Source organism: Rhinatrema bivittatum, chromosome 7, assembly GCF_901001135.1.
Source record: "Rhinatrema bivittatum chromosome 7, aRhiBiv1.1, whole genome shotgun sequence".
NCBI classification, from domain to species: domain Eukaryota; kingdom Metazoa; phylum Chordata; class Amphibia; order Gymnophiona; family Rhinatrematidae; genus Rhinatrema; species Rhinatrema bivittatum.
In genome coordinates this window covers 256,319,937-256,345,685 of record NC_042621.1, presented here as the reverse complement: position 1 = coordinate 256,345,685, position 25,749 = coordinate 256,319,937, and the positions used below count along the sequence as shown (strand labels likewise).

Sequence of the window (25,749 nt, the reverse complement as noted above, 5' to 3'; positions counted from 1 at the left end):
CCTCACTTCGAGTTACTAGGTGGGTCTCCCATAAAAATACCTATCTAGCATGAGGGCTTTATGGCTAGTCTCTCTCTCTCTCTCTCTCTCTCTCTTTCTTTCTTTCTCCTTAAACATGGTCCCCCCAGTGGTTGTATGTAGGAAATACATCAATTTTGCAATAAACTGCCTAGTACCATAAAACTCGCCTCTTTTCCTATCGCATGCGATATTTAGTGCATTTTGATAATCCAGGCCTTAATTGGGTGAACTGGGAATGAACTGATTTAACTGGTAACTGTGTTGGCATGTGTCTACTGAAATTCCCCCACTTATGCAGTAGAGGTGGCATTTGCACACACAGGTGTGCGTCATTATAAAATTGTGTGCACATGTGCATGTATACAGCCTATTTTATAGCATGTGTGCACATATGCACAAATGTTATAATATGGCCGAGACCTTTGAGGCAAGCCGGCATACATGCGAAAATGTACACCCACTCGGCTGTTTGAACGATAGCGGCCCTTGATAAATTTGCAATCAATTAGCAGGTAGATGCAAGTACTGAGATAATGGTCCATACTTTGGACTGGGGTTTTCCAAAAATAATATAGCCTTGAGAGAGATACAATTTAAGATGATGCACAGAATGTATATCTCCCCTGTTCAAGCATTTAAAGCAGGCTTAACTAATTCTGATAAATGCCCCAACTATTTAAAAAACTAAGGGCACTGATATCCATTGTATTTGGATGCGCACTAACCGGTAGATTTTAAAACCTCCTATGCACGCTGAAGCTAGAAGATATGCCTGTGACTTGGTGTGGCGTGCACCCTGTGGATTTTAAAACCCATGCAGTTATGTGCATATCTCCTGTAATGCGCATAAAAAAAAAGGTTTCACCGAAAGGGACAGGGGCATGGGTGGGACATGGGCAGGCCAGAAATGCACCATGAAGTCTGCACGTATGTGTTTGCACGCACAAGCACGTGCCGGGGTCCCCTACCGTTTAACTTTACTTCCGCTATAGACGGCGTATAAGTCATCTAAGAAAAAAAACTGGGCTGGTCAGCAGGGTTTTAAGGCTCGGGGCTAATAGGGTAACAGGGAGGCAATTTAGCTTGAGGTCCTCTCCTTTACTGGGATGAACTTGTGTAACACTCGTGCGAACACGCGTATATATGCGGGTATGTCATAAAATTGCCACGTCCATGTACACGCGCCGGAAACTGTGAGCACTTGTGCGCCCGCGCAGGGGTCTTAAATTGTACTTCTAAGACAGAGGAGTTTTGGAACCACATTACACATGAGTTAAGAACCTCGGTTAAGTTTACCCTCATTAAATCATATATTGGGAATGCAAGACAAAAAAATGTTGCTAAGGAAAAATATTTTAACTTTTTTCTTCAGAAATGTCTTCTAATAACTAGAAAATGCATATTGTGCAAATGGCTAGATGATACAGCCCCTAACTGAACACTGTGGAGAATACAACCTCATCAGATGATAGTAATAGAACATTTGTCCGGACAAGATGATAAATCACAGAGTTGGGAGAAATACCTGCAGATATGCCAATCCTATATTAATACTCTGCCAAATAAAACTCACAATATGATCTTTAATATTTATCCAATAAAAAATAAAATTACCTATTTTTTATTGAAATCATTAATAGTGATAGTTTATATTTAAATAAATAGACTGTACATTCTAAATTCTTATTTATGGTAATGATTAGCATTTGCATTATTAAGAATTGACAAAAAAAAGAAATCGGATGGAGGTGGGGTACAGGAGGGGGAAGGGAAGAGAATGCATTACTTTTTCTAGAACTTAAAAAAGAAGGGAGGGAATAATATTATAGTTAGGATTAATTGTATAATTTACTAATTTTCTTTTTCTAATTGTTATTTATCGCCTGCTCATTGGAATTTGTAACAGATGATTTTATATTTAAATACTAATAAAGATGATTGAACATAAAAAAAACAAAGAATATAGCATTGGAATGTTTTCTGGAGACAAGGAACACATCACTGTGTGTGATCAATTCTCGGTCTTTTGGCCATGACCAAAGCCAGGGTCACAAACTATTAGATGGGAATGGTACCTTGTGCAGGACTGGATTTGTCAACAGGCACACTAGGACCTGTGCCTAGGGTAGCAAAAATCTGGGGACAGCAGGCTGGCTGAAGATTTTCTGCCTTCCTGTTGTGCTGACTCTCACTCAGCACAGAACACATTCAGATTCAGATAACTTTATTGGCATGACCAATTTTACGGGTATTGCCAAAGTAATATTGAGATTAACAAAAATAAAAGGGAAGGAAAAGAAGAGGAAAAAAACCAGCCCTCTGCTTCCTAATCCAACTGCAAGGGAGGGGGGTGAGCACGGAGCAGACAGCAAAGAGGGATCATTTTGGGTAAGTTAGGAGGGGCTGCATGGGGGATCATTAGGGGATGAGGAAAGGAGCTGGAAGATGACAGAGATTGGCGAGGGTGAATGTGTCTATGTAGAGAGAGAGATGAATATGGGGAAAGGATGCCAGTGTTTGTGTGTGTGTGTGTATGTGTATTCCAAATTGAGTGGGAGGTTAGAGATTCAAGAGGGAGCAGCACTGAAGCATATTTGGGACCCCTCCTTCCTCCCCCCTACCCCTATCCCTTCCCCTGCAACTCAAATTATTTCTCCCTTGATCTCTAATTCTGTTCTCAAGATCCTGGAACCTCCCTTCATTTCTACATTTCCCAGATCCTGGAATTCCCCCTCTAACTCCCAATCTCAGATTCTCTATCCTCTTATCTCCCCCCCACACACACACTTCTTTCTCACTTCACTTGCCCATCCCAGATTCCCAATTCACCCCATCCCTAGTTCTCTCTCTCTCTCTCTCTCCTTCCCATCCCCAGTCCTCTCTTCTCACTCTCCGCTCCTCTATCTCCAGTCCTCTCTTCTTCCCCATCCCTTGATATCTCACGCTCTTCTTCTCTTCCCATCACCAAGATTTCCTCACTGTGTTAATACTTGAAATCCCCTTTCCTCATACATTAAAAACAAACTAAATTCTACAGACACAAGCAAGGTTGGAAAAATATTTATATGACAGAATATGAATCTAGCAATACTTACCAATATTCTTCAGATTGTTCTAATTCATGCCACAAGAAACCATGGGGCTGTGCTTTAGATCTTCTACTCCCTGTTGCCTGATTTTCATGGGGGGGGCGGGGGCTGACAGGACCAACACTGCCTTCTTAGTCTTTTGGCTAAGATTTAATACCTATACAATATGGGGGAATTAACGCTTTGTCACATGATCCCACTGGGGACATGTTTATGAATTATGTTACAACCATTGACAAAGCAAGAAAATTAAACCCTCCGTGAAAAAGAAAAAATGAATAGAGCACAAACGGCTGAATAGTGGGCTCATGGAAGGAGACGTTTAAAAAACAAGGGTCATGGCTACAATTACAGATGTACATATTTTAATAAAGATGGGTAAAAATATAACACAATATGAGGTCTAAGCCATGGTATTTTCCCAGAGGTGTAGCATACTTTCAATCAAATAACACAGCTTGCTAATTTTGAGGCAAGTTGAGTTATTTGATTTGCATAGAATCAACTATTAATGAAATGGTGTGCGCATATTTGCATTTAAATCAACTGGTTTTAATGTCAGCGTTGGGCCATGGATTTTCTGGGGGGAGATAAGGCATTTACAATACAGTAAATGCTGTTTACTGTTCAGAGGGATGGTAACCTTCAAACCTCCACACGGGTTCATGTGCACACACGTTTGCCGGTGCGCGCACATCGTCGCGCCAGTTTTATAACATGTGCATTTATGCACCCATGTTACAAAATTGGTTACCTGTGTACACATGCGCACATGATTTTACATTGACGTGCGCATGAATCCTGACTCGATCGCGTAAGGGGGGAATTTTAGTAGGTACGCATGGTGACGCAATAGGCCCCTTTCCCAGTTCACCTCTGTAAACCTAACCTGTCTCCCTTTTACCCTACCCGCCCTGACCCCTAAAATCTCGCTGACTACCCTAGACCTTTTGGTTTTCATACTTACCTGGATCCATAGCAGCAGCAGGTTATGCAGTCCTCCAATTCCAGCGCATGCTTCTTGGCAACACTGACTTGCTGCCGCTGTCCCAGCCCACTCATGCCACACCCCCACCAAGATCCCCACCTCACCCCTTTTTAGTCCTCCTTTCTTTATTCACATACTGGGAGATATGTGCATGGCTGTGGGCTTCTGAAAATCCGTGCCACCTGCGTGCAGCCTGATTATGCTCATATCTCCTGGATTTCCCACGCACAGGAAAATTAGCCCTTAAAGCCCTAGCACAGTTTAGTAGATGGCCCTCTATATTAGGACAAAAAGAAAGGAAGAAGATCCAAAAAATAAGTAATAGAATACAAAAGGCAAGATGACATTTTGCAATACAGTGTGCTACATAATCCCACTGGGGACATGTTTATGAATTATCTTACAACCATTGACAAAACAAGAAGATTAAACCCTCTGGGGTAGATTTTCAAAGGGTTAAGCATGTAAGATACGAGTGTAACCCCCGAAAAGCTGCCCCTTCCACCCCCTGCGCACGCCAAGCCTATCTTGCATAGGCTCAGTGGCGTGAGCAAGCCCCAGGATGCGCGTAAGTCCCGGGGCTTTCCTGGCGGGGGCGTGTCAGGGGCGTGTCGTGGCCGGCGCGTCATTGGGGGCGTTCCGGTGGTGGGGCCGTGGGCGTGGTTCTGGCCCAGGGGCGTTCAGGGGGCGTGGCCACGGCCTCCGGACCAGCCCCTGGACCAGAACATGGCGCGCCGGCAGCCACGCGCAAGTTACGCCTGCCTTGGGCAGGCGTAACTTATAAAATAAAGGTAGGGGGGAATTAGTTTACCTACCCCCCACCTTCCCCTCCCTTCCCCTATCTAACCCCCAGTGGGTTAGATAGGGGAAGGGAGGGGAAGGTGGGGGGGCCGTAAGGAAAATTCCCTCTGAGGCCGCTCCGATTTCGGAGTGGCCTCGGAGGGAATGGAGGATGGCTGCGTGGCTTGGCACGCACAGGCTGCCGAATTTGCGCAGCCTTGCGCGTGCCCACCCTGTATTTTATAACATGCGCGCGCTGCTGTGCGCATGTTATAAAATCGGGAGGAAATTTGTTCACGCGAACAAATCTACTCCCGCGTGCATCTTTTAACATCTACCCCTCTGTGAAAAAGAAAATGTGTCGTTTGCATTGCACAAATCAACTCCTTTTCATCACTTATAAGGTAAAAAATTATTTAATGATGTCTATTTTACAACGGATACCTCTGAATGTGTCTGTAACAACACCCCCCCTAACCCCAACCCACCTCCTGAAAACTCACCCAGAATCAGTGCTCCCTTACAATGGTCCATATATAGAGTATCAGACTGAGCCTTATAAAGAGTCTCTCTCTCTCTCCCTCCCCCCATGATCACCAGATTCCTGCACCTAACAAGGAGCTGTGGCACACAGAAAATGTGCAAACATGCATGAAGAGTATTTTATAACTTATTCGCATTGGTTATAAAATAGCACATATTTTTGTGCTTGGCGATATACGTGCTTTTATATGGCCCTTTTTAAAATCTCCCCATTTATTTTTTTAAATGTATATTTCACAGATATTCAAATCAGGTAACAAAATAGAAATGAACATAAAATCAAAAATATAAATATCAAACTATAAAATTGCATAATAAAAGTACAAAGATACAAAACATATAATTTAAAAGAACACAAAATACATAAAAACATAAAAAATCAGTGTGCCTTCAAAAACGGCCTCAGAACTAACTTTACATATCTGAATTTTGTATTTATTGGTGAAATTAACATAACAGCTATATTGTCGTTGAGTTTATTCAACACATTCGCTGCAAACCATATCTCAAGCTCTTTCTTACTACAAATCATCAAAAGCCTTCTGGAAATAGTGCACCTTTAGTGCCTTTTTTAAAACAGAAATACAGGATGGTGATCTAATAGCATCTGGAAGTTCATTCCATAAATGGGGGCCAATCATAGAAAATGCACGCTCTCGTGCTTCATTTAGATAGCTGTTCTAAATGAGTGGACTTCTAGTAAACCTTGAGTCACAAAACAAATATCCTGAAAACCTGACTGGCTAAGGGATACTCCAGGACCAGTTTGAGGAACACTGAACTAAAGAAATGAGAAAGAGAGGTGAACCAGATATCACTGTACACCTAGGTACAAATGGGGACTTAGTAAGCATTCAAAAACTGTGTAAGGATGTGGAGAGGGGTTTTAGACAGCAGCAAAATCAATGACCTTCTCAGACGTTCTACTTGCCTACAACAAGGGAGTAAAAAAAAAAAATGTCTTTGCAAAGAATTTTAATTCCCGTCTGAAGAAGTGATGGAGGAAGGACAACTCTGGGTATGTTGGTGACTGGAGATGTATCTGGGGGATAAGAATCTTTACAAATAGCAGGGTTTACATCCATCCCAAAAAGGTACAGGAGTCGTTAATCTCGTTTCAAGTCCCAACATTTAAACCGAGAGGGGTTGCAGGCACAGATGACTCTCATTCACAAGCAAAAACAAGTGAGGTAAGCACTTTGAAGGGATTAAAAGCCCCAAATAAATCAGACAACTGCATACAGGGAACAGCAAGGAAAAGAAGAGGAGAGAAAGCTGCCAATGTAGTTAAAGGAAAAAGAAGAAGAAGAAAACAAAAGGAAAAACACAGAGAGGGGAGCGTAGCATGATATTGGAGCATCATGGCCGCCAACGTGCAAGCCCTGCCCCTTAGACAAAATCACAAACCTGGAATTGTAATCTCTTCAGAATAACAATAAACCAAAACTAGAGGTTACAACCGTCCTCTTTTTGGTATCATAGCACATGCATTACCGCCAATAAAGTCAGCTAAAGCACTGAAGTCTAGTCATACTCCACTATAATTTATAACTATTTTCTTTACATTTAACATTTTTTAACTTAATGCCCACCAACTATAGTGAAAAATCCCAAAGGAAAAACCAGTTCAGATTCTCATTGTCCATTGCACATTTCTCTGGAATAAACACACTTATCTTAACATGTAGACTCCCATCTTCTTGGCGGCCTTTTGCAAACATATCACCAATATGAAAACATCTCAGGGGCTACTGCATGACACTGTCAGTGTTTTGACATATCAGTCGTATGCTTTCCCAATGAGTTTGAGTGGCCTTGACACGTCAGTGGAGAAAACCTTGGTTCATTGCTCGTTGTGATATCTTTCAGGTAAAGACTTTGTCTTCCATTAATGAGCATGTGTTATTTTTTTATGTAGAGAGTCCAGCTAACTAGCCCCTGCAGCAGACGACGGATGTGTTGAAACAATGATTATGTTGGGCAGTAGTCTCCGAGGCATTTTCATTTTGGGTATTTATTTGGCAAAGGCTGACAAGAAGATGGGAGTCTTCAAATTAAGGGCTGGATTTTTAAAAGGTTACGTGCGCCGGGCCTATTTTGAAAAGGCCCGGCGACGCGCATAAAGCCCCAGGCTGCATGTAAGTCCTGGGGCTTTACTAAAAAGGCAGGAAGGGGGGGGGGCGTGGGCGGGGCAGGGTGTCCAGGGGCGGGGCAGGGGGGTTCAGAGGCTCCAGGTACAGCGGCCATTTGCCGCTGTACTTCGGTTCGCTCGCTGGCAGATGGCCGGCGTGCGCAACTTGTGCCTGCCCAGAGGCAGGCGCAAAAGGTAAATTAAAACTTTTGGGGGGATTAGAGTAGGGCTAGGGGGAGGAAAGGTTAGGGTAAGAGGTGGGAAGGTCAGGTTAGGGGGAGCGGCCTGGGAGGGAACAGGGGAAGGCAGTGCGGCTCGGCGCACACAAGGTGCATAATCATGCACCCCCTTGCGCGCGCTGACCCCCCGATTTTATAATATGCGCGCACGCCAGGTAGCGTGCGCACATGTAGGCCACACACACTTCTTTTAAAATCTACCCCTATGTGCGTTTGTTCCTTAGAAAAGTGCAACTGGCAAAGAGAATTTGCACTGTTTTTGCCTTTAGATCCACTTAAGTTTGGCTTTCACTCTCTACATTCCACAGAAACTGCTCTTGCTAAAGTCTCCAGTGACTTCTTCATGGCCAAAGCTAAGGGCATTTACTCGATCTTTATCCTTCTTGACCTATCCATTGCTTTTGACACCTCTGATCATTATATTGTTGCAGTTGGCTGGCCTCAGGCTCTCCCTATGGCAGGTCCTCCTTACCTCCGGCCAGGAACGGAGGGGATTTCCCCGACGCCGTGACACTGGCAGCAGCGATGTGGCAGGCCGCCATGCTGAATGCCACTCTACTGAGCAGCGTCTCTAGATGTGCACACACCTCCTCAAAATTTAAAGGGTCCATGGCGGGAAAGTCACTGTTGTGCCCCAAGATGACATCACCGGGACCACACTATAAGAGGACAGCCAGGACAGCTACGGGTGCCTCAGCAATGGGTCTACTCCTGCGAGTATCTAGTTGCTCTTGTTCGTGGTCCTGGTTCCAGTCTTACTTCCTGTTCCTGAGCTCCTGATCCCATTCCTCTGCTTCTCCAGTTCCTTCCTCCTGGATTGACTTTTCGGTTCAGACCTTGGCTTGCCATGACCTCATCTTCTTCTTGGATTGCTGCCTGCCCTGACTTCAGATCTTGTCTTGACCTTGCTTGCCCTGCCTCCTGCCCCGACCTAGGTTTGTCTTCGTTTCTGCTGTTCTGCTGCCTACTTTGACCTTGGCCCATTTGAACTTGTCTCTCTTGCCTGACCCTTCTTTGGATACCTCATCTCCAGAGGCTGGCACCTAAGTCCAGCCGGCCCCAGCACCCAAGGTGTCAACCTGCAGGGAACATGGGCTGGTATTGGCAAAGCTCCGGTTAGACCTCTGCAGTAGCCAGCTCCATCCACTGACAGCAAGAACCTACAGGGCTCCTCCTGGCAGGTAGTGTCAATCTCGCCTCAGCTCAAGGGTCCACCAGTGTAACATATATACTCCTTGACACATTGTACTCTGTGGGATTTTGGGACTCTACATTCTCTTGTGTTTTTTCTTATCGCTCCCATCATTCCTTTACTGTATTCTCTGATAGTTCTTCCTCTACTGTTATTCCATTATCAGTCAGTGAGCCTCTAGATTTTGTCCTGGGCCCTCTTCTCTTTTCTCTCTGTGTATCTTCCCTTGGTGTTCTAATTTCCTCCTATGGAGCTCAGTAATATTTTCATGCTAATGATTCCCAAAGCTACCTCTCTGCAACAGAAATGTCACCAAGAATCCAGTCCCAAATTTCAGCCTATTTGTCTGTCATCACTACCTGGATGTCTCATTACCACCAGAAACTTAATATGGCCAAGACGGAACTTCTTGTCTTTCTCCTCAAACCCACATCCCCTATTCCTTCCTTTCTGTTTCTTTGGATGGAATTCTTATCCTCTGGCCCATAACCTTGGGGGTCATCATTGATGCTTCTCTCCCCTTCTCTATGCACATCCAAAATACTGCTAAAAGTATGTAATTTCTTCTTCTATAAATTCGCTAAATCCTATCCCTTCCTTTTTGAGCATGCTACCAAAACACTCACCCACCTTCTTATCTCCTCCTGCTTACTCAACTGCAACTTGCTCTTCGCAGGCCTCCCATTGAACCATCTTTCTCCACTGCAGTCTATTCAGTTTTTAACTGCATGACTTATCTTCCTTGAACATCACTATGACCAAACCCTCTTCTCGAGTCGCCAAATTGCCTCCTAGTCCGCTTCCTCACACAGTTCAAGTTTCTCTTACTTGCCTACAAATGCATTCACTCTGCAGCTGCTCATTACCTATCTTCTCTTCTCTCTCCCTATACCCTTCCTCATGAACTCTGTTAATCAGGCATATTGATCTTTTTTGTGATATTCTCCTACACTGTTAACTCCTGACTTCGCAATTTCCACTTTGCTGCACCACAAGTATGAAATAGACTTCCTGATTCAGTGTGTCATATTGAAGTCCAGTTTAAAAACTCACCATATTGAAGCTGCTTTTAAATCTTAAACATATTTCTTCAATAAATATACTTCCCACAGACTCTTGTTTGTCTTGACTATATTGCAAGCAACATGAAGCAGGGACTACTGTATCTTTTATGTGTGTCTGTACAGCACTGCATATATCTAGCAGTGCTTTAAAAATCATAAGTAGAAGTAGTAATAGTAGTGAAATAAAGAGAGATCAGGGAGAAACTGAATTACTGTGGGTTGCCCTGAAAAAAACCTAAGAGAAATTCTATGTACATGGGAGTATTATACAGACTTCCAGCACAGAGGAAGAAGACAGGATCACACATGATAAGAGACATTACCAAAATGACATGCAAAAGGAGAGGTCTTGCTCATAGATGACTTTAATCTACCAGACATGACCTGGAGTCTCTCTGCTGTGATATCAGCTAGGAGTGGAGAACTCCTGGATGCTCTACAAGAGGTGTTCCTTAGGCCAAAGGTTCTTAACCTTTTTTCAGCCAGGAAACACCTGACAGATGGTTTTTCACATGCGTGACACACTGAGCATGTGACCATCACCAGGCTAAATGTAAACAAACACTCTGCATCCACAAGAACCCCCTGAACCCCCAACAATGGGTGCAGAGCAGAACTAGTGCATTACCCATACAACTCACCATATAAAAAAGATATTCTGGTTCTGATGACATCTCAGTAAAAACAAAACAAACTCCCTTTACTACCAGGCACAATAGCCTTCCTTATGAAAAGACAGTAATTTACCATTAATGCATATCCTATTGAGAAAACACAACAAATAAGATTGATACAAATGCCTACATGCTAGTAAACTACCTCACCTCGGTCACACACCCAGAACTGACCTTCACAAAGTACAGAAAAACCACAGATTACAAATATGGAGACAGAAACTGGAATGGAAAACCAAAAACGTAACTCTGCATGCAGTGTAAACCTGGAGAAATGGAAAGAGAACTATAGCACCTAACATAGTCCCAGGGTCTGCAATAACGCACACAAACTAATCCGCATAAAGTTACACCTGATTATGCTGAAGCTCTGTCCTCATGGTCCTCTTCCTTAAGGCCCTCAACCAGTCACTCACACACACACACACACACACACCCACCAATTAGACCTCGCTATCAGTTTCTGTCTCACACATACCAGTCACCAACCTGATCAGTCTCTGCCTCACACACACACACCAGTCAGAGTGTTTATGTATATGCGAAAATGGGAGCCTGAGTGTGGGTGTTTGTGTGTGTGATAGGGGGAACCTGGGTGTGGGAGTTTCTGTGTGTGAGAATGGGAGTCTGGGTATGGGTGTTTGTGTTTGTGTGTGCGTGAATAGGAGCCTGGGTGTGTGAGAGCTTGTGTGTGTGGTAGAATGGGTGCATGAGTGAGAGCTTGTGTGATAGAATGGGTGCCTGGGTGTGTGAGTGTGTGAGTGAGAGCTTGTGTGTGTGTGTGGTAGAAATGGTGCCTGGGTGTGTGAGTGAGAGCTTGTGTATGTGGTAGTATGGGTGCCGGGGTGCTTGAGTGAGAGCTTCTGGCTGCTGGGATATCTGTGCACAGTGTAAATTATATTGCACAAATTGTCCCAGGTAACATTATTATCAGTTCAGAACATTATTGCTCAGCAGGATAATAATGGGTAAGCAACTTCTGTGCACAGTGCAAATCAAGTTTTACAGTTATTGAAATAAAGGCAAGTGCAATATAATTACAATATAGGTATGTTAGGGACCTAGATTAAGAGTTTTGTTTAATTTTATTCCTTACCTATAGGCTATGTCTGCGATTGCCCGCCACACTTGGTGAGAAATGCAATCATTTATAATAATTCAGAAAACAATTGAATTTTATCCAATCCCCAGGCTCCCGTGGCTCCCATCTGCCTGCTTTTACAGCCTCCAGGAGCTCCAATGACCCCCCATCTATAACCAGCACAGCTAAGTGCCACTTTTAATTTAATCATGGCTCTACCATGCTCACTGTTGCGTTGGCGGGGGGAAGGAATCCCCGGAGCAACCGGGCCTCTTGTGCTTGTGACTCACTGCGGCATTGGGGAATCCCTGCTCTATCGCGGCTCCTTGCCACTTTGGAAGGGGGAAATCCTGGCACAGCTGGTCTCTTCTCTTTGCGGCTCACCGCATTTAATTTCAGCACGGCCATCCCATGGCAGCTTGCTTCGGAGGGGTCGGACTCCTTTGCTGCCACAGGCCTGGACACTACCACTCCTCCCAGCCCCCCTCAAACTACCCCATCCCTAGGCTATGGGATGCTCCTTCTTCCTGCCCCACCAGCCAATCAGAGGCTTCCATCCGTCTTCCTACTCCCAGTGGCAGGAAGAAGGGAGAAGGCTTTCGATTGGCCCATGGAGGCAGGAATAAGGGAGGAGGCTTCCCATTGGCCCATGGGAGCCAACTGGGACAGTGGGACACCAGGAGCCGCAACACACCTGCCGGTGCTTGGCGATACACTGGTGTGTTATGACACACTGGTTGAGAATCGCTGCCTTGCTCAATTAGCAGAGTCACTCAAGAGGCTATGTTAGATCTGGTATTGATAAATGCAGACAGTGTCACTGGCCTCATGGTTAGGGAAAACTTAGGGGCTAGTGATTGTTCTACTGTATGGTTCAATATTAAACTCCAACATCTTAAGAACATAAGAAATTGCCATACTGGGTCAGACCAAGGGTCCATCAAGCCCAGCATCCTGATTCCAACAGTGGCCAATCCAAGCTACAAATAACTGGCAAGTACCCAAACACTAAGAAGATCCTATGCTACTGATGCCAGTAATAGCAGTGGCTATTTCCTAAGTCAACATGAGTTAATGGAATTCTCCTCCAAGAACGTATCAAACCTTTTTTAAACCCAGCTACATTAACTGCATTCATTAACCACATCCTCTGGCAACAAATTCCAGAGTTTAATTGTGAGTTGAGTGAAAAAGAATTTTCTCTGATTAGTTTTAAATGTGCTACTTGCTAATTTCATGGAGTACCTCCTAGTCCTTCTATTATCCAAAAGAGTAAACAACCGATTCACATTTACCCATTCTAGAACTCACATGATTTTAAAGACCTCTATCCAGGGGCAGATTCCGGGTAAAGATCGGCCCGGGGATTTTCCACCCAGGCCGGCCCAGGAGATACCCCATGATCTGCCAAGCGCGGCCGCACTCGGCAGACCACATGACCAGAGCAACCAGCCACTGGGGGATGCCCAATCCCCCGATAGGCCAATCCGCCCCTGCCTCTATCATATCCCCCTCAGCCATCTCTTCTCCAAGCTGAACGGTCCTAATCTCTTTAGTCTTTCCTCATAGGGGAGCTGTTCCATCCCCTTTATCATTTTGGTTGCCCTTCTCTGTACCTTCTCCAGTGCAACTGAACTATTCTAAGACTTGGCTCTTGTATTTTAGGAAAGCTGACTTCAAGATGATGAGTGGTAGTGTTGAGGAGGCCCAACTGGAATTCTGAGAGCGGAGGGATATGGAGGAACTTTGGTTGGCAATAAAAGAGAGCATTGAGAAAGAAAAATATTTTTTGTGTAGATACTAAATAGGGCTCTCTGTTTGTTAAAAAGAAAGATGGGTCAGTTCAGCCCTTGGATACTGAGCTATCTTTTGACTTTCTTAATTTAACTCAGGCTCTGGAGAAAAATTATGAGATACCTGCTATTTTTATAGTTAATTTTATATTAGATCTAGATAGGGATTGAGTTCTCCAGCTTTTTTGAAATGTGAGATTCTCTTCCTAAATTGTAAGATTCATACTTTCCCAGATGTAGCACAGGCAGTTCAGACAAGATGTAAGCAATTGTTGATGTTGAGACTGAGAGTTTTGCAAATTGATGCTTTATTTTTGTTGAATTTTCCATGTAAATATATTATCAAATCAGTCCATCAAATGCTTTCCCATGTAACTTTTTTTTAAATACTAGGACACAATAAATGGTATAAAAACTGTGTCTGACTTTCCATTCATCCATTCATCTGTCCATAGACACAATAACTCTCCAAAGAAGGAACAACACTTCACCATATTTGGCATGCAGTGAGACAATGTGAATTTCTCAGACAAATTCAAAAACAAGAAATATTGAGTCAGTATTTTTAGAGAAGCAAGTTTCCCCCCAAAATTCCCCATTACTTTCTATGGGAAACTTAAAATTGTAGAATGTTGTAAAGTGCTCCATTCCAAAAGCCACCCCTCACCCTTCCTGCACTTCAGCTCAGAGCAACACAAACAAAGACAGGGAAGAATAACTGTAGTAGTTGATGAAGAATAGTGCTGAAAGGCACCTTCAAAACCCCTCCTCCACACTTCCAAAGTAAACAATTACACACACACACACACACACAAACCTCCATGTACATATCCCCCACCATATGACACACACAGGTTGTATATGAATAATAATACTTAGAATAAGAGAGTAATCATTTAGAAAGACAGATTCCATTGCCAAGCTTACATGACATTGTCTCTTTCCAGCTAAAGTTCTTTGGCATATTGTTAAGTTTACTTTAATTCAATTCAGTTCAGTTTTAGTCAGTATATTTTAATGCAATATATTTTATTTTTAGTTCAGAATAGTAAGTATAGTGCAGCAAGGGAGGCTGACAGGTCTCTTTTCATCCTGATAATTGTTAACTTCCCATCTCAAAAGAGAAGCTAAAGGTGCTTAAGCGCTGAACAATTGCACTTGATCAAATGGCTATATCACCAGTTTTGCCTTTGTGCTTTGGATTTCTCTAGTTATAAACTATGGGCCTGATTTACTAGGCTTTTTTCCCCATAGACACAATATGGAGAAACATCTTACTAACTCAGGCCCTATATTTGGGTAATCCTTGCCTCCAGCTAGGTCAGATAATCTTCCTGTTTGGCACTAGTTACACAAATGTATAGTTTACTAGCAAAACAGCTTGACAATTATACTCTTCAGATGTTAGGAGCATCCATCTCATACCCAGCTATTCTACTAAGGGGAGCTGAAAAGTTCTTAATGTTCCTGCCATAAGCGCCAGTAATATAAGTGTTTGAGCACACCCAATAGTCTCTCCTGCATTCCTGTAGATTGGAACCTGAGAGCTCCATGCTGCAGGACAGTGTTGCCAGGTAGTTATAAAAGAACAAGCATACTTTGCAGAAAAAAAACAAGCCCAAAACATGCAAAATGTAAACTACTTTTATTGGAAAGTATTTATAAACAGAAAACACTTTCAAAAATTATTTTGTGAGTGAAATGGAGGAAAAAAATTGTCATACTTTTCACAGTTAACTAAAAAAATGTCTGACAGCAGTCACTACTTCTTCATCCTCTGTATTGTCAGCATTGTCAAGAGACATATTTTCATTGAAACACTTCAGCATGCAGTTGATACAACAAATATCCTGGAGTCCCATTTCATAATTCACTAGCAATATTGATGCAAGAGTTGCATTGGCCTTCACAATATCATTAACAAAGATATTGAATAGAACCAGTACCAGAATGGATCCTTAAAGCTGATTTTTGCAGAAAATTAATTTAATTTAGTAGATTGTTTAAGAAGGTTTAGTTTCATTTGCACTGAAGTGCAATTTGTAGCTTATCAAAGTGACAGCAGAGAATGTATACCTCTCCTAATGGCTAGCATTGAATTTCTACAGAAACTAATAACATTTGGTTTCTTTAAATGCTGGGTAAATAAATACTTGCATGTGAGTTAGATAAGGAATGGCTCTGATCAAGAAATAGAGAGAGCAGCTGTCTTGTCTATTTTCCCTGAATATAATGTATCTTTAGTGTACAGTTGTATTTCTGTTTTAAGAGGAATTGCCTATTAGTTTGTATGTCTGGTAATGAAATGCCTTTACTGTTGACATCCGCTACAAAAGAAAAAAAAAACAGACATCCTACTGGACCTGAATCAACAGACCAGAATGCTTGTTGGGTCTGATTGCCTGTTTGTTATCAGGAACAATTTCACAAGCCCTGATGCAAGCAGAGATGCAAAAGATAATATATGCTGTATATTGTGTTTCACCCCTATCTTTTGGACTACCTTTATGAACATTCTATACAAAAGACTGGTTTGATTGTTTTAATTTTGGATTACTTTATATTGTATTTTTCATGCTTAGTATTAGAATCATTTACAAATATCACATGAATTATGATAACATACATACACATAGTAAGTGTGCCACCCTAGCAGAAGCAATTACATGAGATCCTTTAACCCTGACAGAAAGAGATAGCCTTCTTGCAGCTACGGTATTTATATTTGGTGCTGGCCATAGTACAGCCAGATTGGTGAGAATTTTGCACTTGTAAACTATTGTGGAAATCTTTAAGACCATTACTGTAGAAACCCACAGCACACTGCCCTTCAATTAAGAAAGATAAAAGAAACCTTACAAGGCCATAGATTAGCTCTGGATTTGCATTTAATAGCACAAGAAGGCTTTTGTTATGTTCTCCGCACCTCCTATGGTAAACGATGGTGTGTTGAAATCACTGACTGCACCCCATTATTTTTAATCTGCCACAGTGTTCTTCTTCCCTCCGCTAACCAGGCAGCTTGAGTACTCCTTCCCTTGAGATTTTCAGAAGACAAATGCCTAAAAGTGGGATTCTAGTTTAAACTGGGGTGGTGATAGCATTATGTATCTTTTTCTACTGTTCTTTGGATGCTCATAAGATTCTCTCTCTCAGCACTTCAATGATCTGATCTCTCTTATAATCACCCACCTCCGCCACATGTTTATGACCCTTGCTGTCTGCACCTGAGCAAGGGTCAAGAGGGAAATGTATATCTGCAGTGAGAGAGACAGCTCTAGTAGACATATTGTGAATGTGCAGAACTGCAACTGTGTTGCTCATGAAATATTGGCAGCAGGGAGATCTGACAATCAGACAAAAAGAGTCTCATGACAAAAGAGATTAATTATGCCAAAACTACAGGTACCTGGTGGAGTTGAAGCTCAAACAGGAGAGAGATAACAGCCTGTATGAACAGGAAATATACTAATGTTGGGGCAATAGTGGGTTAAGATGAAAAAAGAAACAGATCCAACTGTCATGATGTGCTGAGATAAGAGAAAACTGGTAAACAAAGAAAGAAATTCTCTATATAAGTTGCTAATTTGCAGGCAGAGAACTGAAGCCTGTGGAGGAGAGGAAATCACAAACTGAAAGATGAGCTGAGCCTGCCAATGAAGGAAGGCCTAACATGTTGATGAGGGGGTGGGAATCAGTGAAGGGATGACTGGACCAAGCCTGCAGAGGAGGGCAGCTGGTAAGAAGGAGTGTGGAGGAACTTACTTGAGAGTGAAGGGGTGGGAAGATGAACTGGGAGGGGGAACAGAGAAAGAGAGGTCACTGGGCAATGGGGAGCAGAGCAGGCTAAGGGGGATATAGGAGTGGAGCTGGAGGACGAGTATTAAACCCCCTGCCCAAAATATTAAATTCAAAGTATGCGGAGGAGGAGGAGGAGAATTAAGAGCGGAGATGGAATAAGGAAAATATGGGGACAGAAAGGAGATTATGAGAATAGGAGAAAACAGGGTTGAGAAAGAATGGTGGTGACAAGTGAGGGTTGGGGGAGAGACTGTGGTGTGTATGGACTGTTTGGGAGGGAAGGAGGAAGGAGACTGGTGGGGAGGAACTGGGATTAGAGAGAAGAATGACTGGTGAGACTTTTGAGTCTTCCCTAGTTTTGATTTGGCCTGGCCACATGAGTCTTCCCCCATGTCCGCATTACCTGCTCCTCTCTGGAGGAGCAGGTAATGCGGACTGGCTGGTTCCTCACACTCACAGCCCACTGGGTTCTGGTTTTCTTTTTTTTTTTGCTGGAGGCGCTGTAATGTCTGTCAAGTTCAGCACTGCCAATCATTTTCCAAAGTTGGCTCCTATGTCACCTGTTAACGATACAAAGTAGCAGAGGTGAGAGATTCTGCTGTTCCTATATCTAGCCAGTGGCATAACTATTAGGGATGTGCATCGTTTTTTTGACGGATGAAAATATCGTACGATATTTTCTAATCCGTCATGTATCAGGGGTCCCCAAAAATGATAGGAAAACCCCACGAAATTTTCGTGAGGCTTTCTTATCGTTTTGGGGGGGGGGGGGGGGGGAGAAAGGGCACACAGAAAAAAAAGACCCAAACCCACCCCGTCCCTTTAGATCTAATTATTTACAATCCCCCACCCTCCTGATCCCCCCAAAACTTTCCTAAAGTACCTGGTGGTCCAGAGGGGTCCCAGGAGCGATCTCCCGCTCTTGGGCCGTCGGCTGCCACTAATCAAAATGGCGCCGATGGCCCTTTGCCCTTACCATGTGACAGGGGCTATCGGTGCCATTGGCCGGCCCCCTATCACATGGTAGGAGCAATGGGTGGCCTGCACCATTTTTTAAGATGGCGCCAGCCGTCCATTGCTCCTATCATGTGACAGGGGCTAGCCAATGGCACCGATAGCCCCTGTCACATGGTAAAGGCAACGGGCCACCGGCGCCATTTTGTTTACTGGCAGCCGACGGCCCGAGAGCAGGAGATCGCTCCCAGGACCCCCACTGGACCACCAGGTACTTTAGGAAAGTTTTTTGGGGGTCGGGAGGTGGGGGATTGTAAATAATTAGATTTAAAGGGTCGGGGTGGGGGGTTTATTTTCGGCTTGGGACAGCAAAAGAAAAAAAATGTCCGGACCACGAGAAACGGAATTTCCTGTGGGTCCACGATTCTGAAACCAGAACCAATTTCCGGCACCCGATTCACATCTCTAATAACTATATATTTATTTAATTAATTAAACATGTATAGCTCGCCTATCTACCATACTAGGCTGGTAACAACAATATAGCCATAATTACATTGCTGCACCTGAAGCAAATTTCATGACCTGCACCCCCAAGCCAATGTCCCTGCAATGCACTGCACCCCCATTTCTGGCTGCATCCAGAGTAGCTGATCTGCTGGCCCTGTCCATTGTAACTGGATCCATTCAGCCAAGGAGACTCTCACTTGTCTGGACTAGGGTGGGTTAAGCATTTTTTGTTTTTGTAGAGGAAAAGAATCCCAATTCCACCTGCACAATTTCTCAGGAATACAGACAGCGGGCACAGGAACTACTGAAGTCAGAAGCAAACAAAGCAGAGGCAGCGCTTAATGGGAAAACAATCGTAATTAGCATACCCCTAAAAGACGCAAACCTTTAACATTGGAAATTGTAATTCTTGCTGTTTGTATATAGGATGCCTTTCTGATAGAAACCAGTTGGGTCGCGTGTGTGTGTGGTATAATTATGTAACACTGTGACTTTGTAACAGCGAATGCTTTACCAGTTTTACAACGGCTGCGCGCTAGGGATCGCGACACTTAAAGCAATCCGATGTTTAGTTTGCCATCAACACCCGGCGATCAGGTGCGGAGGTGGCAGGTGCGGAGAATCGGGTCCAGGGTGGAGCGGGAAAACGTCACCGGGAGCTGTAGAGAAAAGCCAGAACATGGGTTTGTAAAACCCTTTGCGCCTTGCTGTGACTCGGTTCTGAGGTCGGTGCGAAGAGCGTTTTCCCTTCGCGTCCTGCGGCATCGCCCCGCGCAGCCTGGTTTGGGGGGGCGGGGCCTCTGAGTTCTCTGGCGGGAAGCCGGAACTGTGGCGGGGGTTTCGCTCACCCGAGTCCCCCGGAATCTCTCTCTGCACGTGCTCGTGCTGCTGCTGCCGCCGGAAGCTTTGCTGTACGGATTGCCAGTTCTTGTGCATCCTTTCTGCCGGCGTCGCAGCTCGGCGAGACTAGAAAGGTTTACCGGAGCTGCCGTTTGATGGGGGAACTTCATCGAGGCTCCTAAATCAATCAAAGCACGATTTGCTCCAGGGAGGGAGGCAGGACGGTATTTCCGGAGGGCAAACAAAAGGCAAAGTTCCTTTATGACTGCCGATCTATGCAGGGACTGGAAAGAGAAACTTGGTGTGCTTTTTTTTTTTTTCCTTTCCTAACATGAATTCCTTTACATTTCGCATGGCTTCTCCATTTCATTCAACACTCTTCCTTTGTTGACCTGGAAGAAATTCAAATATACTTTCGAATCCCAGCTGAGGGCCGCATGAGGCAAATGCTTTCTTTTCTTATTTCGCTATGACCTACAGTGTGACCTAACCAGAAAAGAAAAATAATTTCTCGGTTCCTAAGGCTTGTCTTGGGGGTTTCTGCCCAACCCCCTGTGAGCGTCGGGTCCAGGCAGAGGGGTCCTGGTAATCTCTTTCCGGCCTGCACCGGGGAAAGAAGAAGACTTTCTCCACATCCATGCGCCCGTTTCTCTCTCTCTCTCTCTCTGAACAATCCTCCTATTAACCTCGACTGGGAGGAGGTTATTAGAACAAATAAACTGGTGGTAAATGAGGTGTACGGCGGTAACACATTCAGCGAGGGGACCACCCAGGCTTCAGAGATCCAGAGGCAGAAGCTTTTCCCCTTCTCCTCCCCCACCCACACATACATGGGGGAGGGAAAGGAAAGACGAAGCTGCCTTTGGTCTCTCTGCCGCGCAGGGCTCCACACACCGGCCGGCCTCTGGCACCCAGCTGAGCAGTTTAAAGCCCTTTTTTTGTTGGGTTTTTTGTTTTGTTTTTTAATTATTATTATTAGGTTGTCAAGGGGCACGGCTTCACTCGCATCCGTATACGGTCAGACAGCTCTCCAAAGCAGAATGACAGCTCCTAGACAAGGAAGATTTTGTGCCCCCAATGTTGTATTATATTGGGGCGCTCTGCCCAGTTAAGATCTCAGAATCGGATATATAAACGTATTTTTTTCTACAGATTTCCTATAAATAAAATGGTATCATTAGGCCAACGCGGCAGCGTACAATACATTAACTTTATTATTATTATTATTATTATTATTAATAGCTGTAAATGTTTCGATGTCTTAATTTCCGCTGCATTAGTCTTATTTTGGTGGAATTTCTATTCCTATAAATTTGTAGGAGCTACTACAATTTTTTTTTCTTGCGGCATTGCTCCTTTATAAAAAGATGCACATTTAGACGCTATGATTTGTTCGGTAAGACAACACAGAGACAATACATATATAAATCTTTACATTTGTCTAATCCAGATAACATCCTGCAATTAGGCTCAGGAAGCTGATGAAGTGCAGCATTAAAGCAGGACCAGCAGCAAAGAAGAAATAACTCCGACGGTAGTTAAAACAAACGAAACTATTAAGAATTACCTTTACCATCCTGATTTTTATTTCGTTTCTTAGAAGACACCGATGCTACTTAGGTTGTTTGACAGCTCCACCCGCTCACTCTGTCCTCATCATTATGAAATCTAAGTTCAAGGCAGGCGATGCACTGCAGAAATGAGAAGGTCAATGTTAGGAAGAACGGCAATGCTAGACTTTAGCCAGGAAATGAAAGATAAATAGATTACTGTGACAGTTCGCATAAGCAGAGTAAACAATTGGTTACCCCAGCAGCAATGTACAGCTGTGAAAGCTGGGCACCAGGGAAGCCCTAGAGAAAGAGAAATGAGGAAGTAAGGAAAAGAAATTCAGTCCTGGGCCGAATAGCGCCTACTTATTCCCTTGTGGTCCGGTTACTGAAGAAGAAATTTACGTTCTTTGCAGTGGACTAGAGAAAATGATCATGCACAAAGCCGAAAGAGGAGGAATGAAATCAGGGTGGATGGACGGGATCAAGGAAGCCACTAACATATTTCTGTAGCAACTTCCGGAAGCAGCTGGTGACACGTTGTCTGGACGAGAGCTAGTCCATGTGATCACGCGGAGTTGACCTCAACTCGATGACCTTAAAAATTGGGTGCTGCTGTGCTGCTTCTGCTCAGGACACCATTCAGACGCGTAAATCAGGAATACAGCTGTACACAGAAAAAAAAAATGTTAAAAAAAAGAGTTGGAGGAAGGGAAAGTGACATATAAAGGGCCTTTTTCAAAAGAGACTAGTTTTACCCGCTTTGCGGAAAAAAACAATTATTGAATAAGGCCAAAAGGGGGTAGTATTCAATCACTGCCCGGATTGCAAAGTTACTGCCAGATTCACTAAGGGCCGGATTTTAAAAGGGTTACGCACGCCGGGCCTATTTTAAAAAGGCCTGGCGACGTGCATAAAGCCCCGGGACGTGCGTAAGTCCCAGGGCTTTACAAAAGGGGCGGTCTGGGGGCGGGGCCAGAGGCCTCTGACAGAGCGCCCATTGCCGCTGTGTCGGAGGATCGTGTGCCAGCAGCCTCCTGGCGCGCGCAAAAGGTAAGACAAAGGACAGGGGGGGGTTAGAGAAGGGCTGGGGGGGGGGGGGGAAAGGTTAGGGGAAGGGGTAGGAAGGTCAGGTTAGGGGGAAGGGAAGTTCCCTTCCAGGCCGCTCCGATTTCGGAGTGGTCTGGGAGGGAACGGGGAAGGCAGCGCGGCTCGGCGCACGCAAGGTGCATAATTGTGCACCCCCTTGCGCGTGCCAACCCCCGATTTTATAACATGCCCGCGCCTGCACGTGCATGTTATAAAATCGGGCGTACATGTGCGCGCCAGGTAGCGCAGGCACATGTAGGCTGCGCGCGCTTCTTTTAAAATCTACCCCTAAGGCTTTTCTCCCATTCTGTGTCTATGGGAAAATACTTTGATGTATCAGGCCGTTAGCTGGATAAACTTATCTGGATAACTTTGGAATGATATTCAGTGGTGCAGACACAATGCTGAATATAGACTGCTATCTTAAAGATATATTTAAGACTGTTCTGTGGCATGACTAGAGTTAGCTGGATAAGTTATCCAACTAACTCTGAATATCTGACTAACTTAACTTTGCCTCAGAATGCTCCTGGAACACCCCTACATAATCCTCCTAAATTTTAGCTATATAATTAAATATCCGGCTAAACTTTAGCAGGATAAGTGAGAAAGATATTGAAAAGTTGGCATTTATCTGCTAAGTGCCACTGAATATTGACCCCCAAGGTGTCTAAAAAAAATAATCTAGGCACACAAGAGTTATATGTAGAGAAGGTGATTTAGAAATTGACAGAGATATATATATATATATATACATACAAACATGTTTCTAAAATAAATGTACTAAAGACCTTATTACAATTCTTTTATTTTTTGTGTTCATATGTTTTAATTGAATTCAAAAGAATGTGTATGCCCAATTTCCCTTCGTGAATTTAACATTAATGCTTCTGGGAGGATTCTACAATATAGTCTAATCAATGATACAACCAGGGCAAGCTCTGGGACAAATGGGCCCCTGGGCAAAAATCATTGATAGTGCCCCCAAATGATCTCCACCCCCTGGTCCTTGGTGTGGATTATCAGGAGCAGGGATGCACACAAACGTTTTCTATAAGTGAGTGGCAGGCGTGGAAGTGGGGGTCCCTTTCCCCTCAGCATCTACCTGCCTGCAGTCTCTCCCTTGCCTCTTATCCCCTTCCCCAGCATCTTCTCCTCTGCGTCTTTACTCCCATTTCTAGCATCTTCTCTCCTGTCCCTTAAACCCCATCCCCAGCATCATCTTTCCTGCTTCTTAACCCTCCCATCCCCAGCATCCACTCCCTTGTCTCTTAAATCTCCCCATCCTCAGTATCCTCTCATGTCTCGTAACCTTTCCAATAATTAAAGAAAGACCACTTATTAAGGATCACCACTGCAACCAAATATATATTATTTATTTAGTAAGAGACTTCAGACTCTCACACCTGAACAGCTTGTATGCTGTAGGAAAACACTATCATCAGAGATCTCTTGGTTTTGTCATTTTTTTCTTTTGCATTTAAAAATATTCAAAAGTCTATTTTATATCATCTTCCAAAATCGCACTTAACTTATAGGTGAAGAGTGGGTATATCTGACTGGTCAATTTGAAGCTGATCAGCGTTGCAACAGCATAGAACACTTAACTCTCTGCCTCAGAGGAACTTGCCTGCACTTAGAAAATGATCTTTCTGTCTGCAACCCTTTCCCCCATCCTCAGCCTCTGTTTCCTGCCTTGGCCTTCAATCTTGCAACGCACAAGATCAGCAAACAGAAAATGGATAGTGTGAGTTTTGAACATGCTCCCAGGATCAGCACAGATGGGAAGGAACAGTGGCAGCAGTCGCATAGGATCCCCATTGCTCCTCCCAGTCTCTCACTGCAGCTAAGTCTGGGTCTTGGTCTGTTGTCTGCATGGTCTGAGGTGCAACATACACGGCCTCTTAAGGATTCCTACTTGACCATGCATGCATTCAGCACAGGGAATGGTGCTGCTGGTGATCCTGGGCCGGTCTTCCTTGTTGCAGGGCACCCCAGGTGACTGTCCTGCTCATACAACCCAAAAGCTGGCCCTGGAGGTTGGAATTACAGTGTCTGGAATATATAATGAGTCATAGATTTCCAGATCTCCTGAAATTTTCTATTATAGTTTTGGCTGCAACAACTTCATATTTGTATGTCAAACGTACTATAGTGCTCCAAGTTTGTAACTATAGGAATAGGAACTATTTTGCAGATTGTTAAGAACGAGTTTTAAGGTCAAGGATACGGTTGTAAAATATCTATCAGTTTCTTATTGCAGGTAGAAATCAATTTCCAGCTAATAGTTTGAAATGAAAATTCATAAGAACATATATAAGAACATAAGATATACCATACTGGATCAGACCAAGGGTCCATCAAGCCCAGTATCCTGTTTCCAACAGTGGCCAATCGAAGTCACAAGTACCCAAACATTAGATAGATCACAAGCTACTATTGATTGTTAATTACTGTCATAGCAGTTTATGGATTTGCCCTCTAGGAACTTCTCCAAACCTTTTTTAAACCCAGTTACACTAACTGCTGTAACCAAATCCTCTGGCAATGAATTACAGAGCTTAACAATATGCTGAGTGAAAAACAGTTTTCTTGATTTGTTTTAAATGAGCTATTTGCTAACTTCATGGAGATAGAGGATCTAGAATGATGATGAAAGGGGGCTGACTCAGGAGAAACCTAAGGAAATATTTATTTACGGAGAAGGTGGTGGATGCATGGAACATCCTTCCTGTGGAGGTGAGGAGGGCAAGGACAGTATCTGAATTGAAGAAAGCACAGGATAAGCCCAGAGGATCTCTGAAGGAGTGGTAGTGATTGTAGAAATGAGTAGATTTTGTGGATGGGCAGACTGGATAGGCTGTAGGGTCTTTTTCTGCTGTCATGTTTCTGTGTTTCTATATAAATCACCACTGATTCTGGGTATTTTTTGCTGCTGGCACTGTATTCACTCTTTCAGTCTCAAAGTCCTTCATATGCTGAATTTCCAATAACTTTCACAGAAATATCTCCATAAATGTCACTGACTTATCATTTCCCATTTCCTCTAGAAGCCCCAGAATTCTCAGATGGTTTCTCCAAGTTCTCTTACTTGCATCTTCAAAGCCCTTTTCAGTTCATACTGGTCTAGTGAGCAATGAGAGAGGAAAGCCATGTGTTGAAGTGGTGATTCCCCTCCCTCCTGCTACAGAAAAGCAGCAGGACATGGGCCAGGCCCAGGAGCTGGGGGAAGCACTGGGACAACCTATCACCCCACTTTCAGCTTTCTCTTTTATTTCGTCGGGCATGCAAAAGAAAACCATGCAGTCACATTTTATTTTTTGAAAAGTGATGTAAAATTGCACCATTTTAAATCCATTTCAATTAAAATATACTTTTTGTTCCAGGTTTTATTTAAATTATTTTAAAGA

The 25,749-nt window shown here is 43.7% G+C and overlaps 1 long non-coding RNA gene across 1 annotated transcript in view; it reads right to left on the bottom strand.

Annotated features, from left to right (window-relative positions):
* LOC115095846 overlaps window positions 1-21,909 on the bottom strand; it is a 44,591-nt gene extending 22,682 nt beyond the window's left edge. Inside the window, exons 1-2 of the long non-coding RNA XR_003857889.1 lie at window positions 21,752-21,909; window positions 21,268-21,391 (exon numbers count right to left, since the gene is read on the bottom strand). This is a non-coding gene — a long non-coding RNA (uncharacterized LOC115095846). The remainder of the gene's footprint in view (window positions 1-21,267; window positions 21,392-21,751) is intronic.
* Between the last annotated feature and the right edge of the window lie 3,840 nt (window positions 21,910-25,749).